Source organism: Octopus bimaculoides, chromosome 9 (assembly GCF_001194135.2).
Source record: "Octopus bimaculoides isolate UCB-OBI-ISO-001 chromosome 9, ASM119413v2, whole genome shotgun sequence".
NCBI lineage: Eukaryota > Metazoa > Mollusca > Cephalopoda > Octopoda > Octopodidae > Octopus > Octopus bimaculoides.
The window spans coordinates 1,896,364-1,898,446 of record NC_068989.1 but is presented as its reverse complement, the minus strand read 5'-3'; positions in this window follow the sequence as shown (position 1 = coordinate 1,898,446).

Here is a 2,083-nt window from a genome sequence, read left to right as displayed (position 1 = left end):
GCTCTTGCCCACACGACAGCGCCCTCTACTACAGGCACAGGCCGACTAAAGCCTCGTCAGTGGATTTGTGAGACAGAAACTGAAAGATGCACGTCGTATATATACATACATATATATATATATATATATATATATATATATACACATGTTATGTGAATGCGTCTTAGTGTGTGTGTTTGTACCCCATCACCGCTTGACAGACGGTGTTAGTTTGTTTACGTCTCCGTAACATAGCTGTTCGGCAAAAGGGAACGATAGAGTAATTACCAGGCATAAAAAAGAAGGGGAGGGTCGATTCATTCGACTAAAAATTCTTCAAGGTGGTGCCCCTGCATGGCCACAGTCTGTAGTCTGAAAGAAGGAAAAGATAAAACTAAAATACACACACATAATACATATATACAGACATATATATACATACATACATACATACATATACATACACACACACACACATACATACATAATACGTACATACATACATATACATACACGCGCGCACACACACACACACATACATAATACATATATACAGACATATATATACATACATACATACATATACATACACACACACACACATACATACATAATACACATATACATACATACATACATACACACACACACGCACACACACATACAGATAACTATCAGAGACGGCAGATATATAGGCCGTCGGATGAGATACTGATTCAGATAAACACACGAGATACGATAGAAAGACATGTAAAAGCCATTTTAACATATTTCTTTACGGAATTATTTTAATTAGGGTTTTGATGTTCCCTACATCACAGACCTGCATGCCATTACCTCCAACAACACCCAGGCCCCCCATTGATGATGCCACCCGTCATTTTTGGCTAACGTGCACCACCCAAGCGTCCTCTACATACAACCTTGTGTTTGTTTATCGATGATGTCTGCGCATCATAAACCACGGCATGCCCAGGCCACTACTCTGCGGGTACTGACAGCAGATAGACCGCTTGACCACCGGGACGCATTCCTTCCACAAGAAGCAGAAGAATATACGCTCCAGCGTAATTAGATAGTGGCCAGGTCAAGCGGCAGACGATGACGGACGCGATATACGCGTTAGCAACATCTGTCCGACCTTTTAGAGGTAGCTTTCTTTCGGCCCGTTTCTGGGTGAGAGATCCGCTGTAAGGCCGCACACATCTGTCTCGGATCAGTTATCATTTGCCCTTCGTAGTCCGGCAAGGATCGGATCGTGGATTTATTGCCACGCCGTGCCTCTGCCACTTTCATCCCTTCGTGTCTAAGTGCTCGTGCCTGAGCTCTGACAATCCAACCTTCGGGTTTCGCGTTGAAGAATTGGTCGAGTGCCAATCTAATAATAATAATAATAATAATAATAATAATAATAATAATAATAATAATTTCAAATTTTGGCACAAGGCTAGCAATTTCGTGGGTGTGTGGAGTAAGTCGATTACATCAATCCCAGTGTTCAACTTGTACTTATTTTCTCGACCCCGAAAGGATGAAAGGTAAAGTCGACTCCGGCGAAATTTGAACTCAGAACATAATGAAAGACGAAATACCGCTCAGCATTTCGTCCACCGTGTTAACGATTCTACCAGCTCACCGCTTCAATAATAATAATAATAACAATGATGATGATGATGATGATGATGATGATGATGATGATGATGATGATGATGATGATGATGATGATGATGATGATGATGTGAACACTGACTTATTATGTAGGTAGGTAAGGTTCAGCAACTTGAACTTTACCGTGTCCAGTCTGCAAGGCGTAACTTGAAATGACTCCTTTCGGCTAGAAACGCCATCCGTAGTTCACTGACTTTCAAATAGTTGCTGACCCCAGGCAGTAGCGGATGGTTTACCAGGTTTTGGATTGTCTCTGGGGTGTCGTTTCTGAGCCGCTATAAAGACTACGATACCAGAATAATTGCATTCGTTTGTAAACTCTCTTCCTCTCTGTCTCAGCCTCTCTGTCTGCCTGCCTGTCTATCAGTCTGTCTGTCTGTCCGTCCGTCCATCTCTCTCTCTCTCTCTCTCTCTCTCTCTCTCTCTCTCTCTCTCT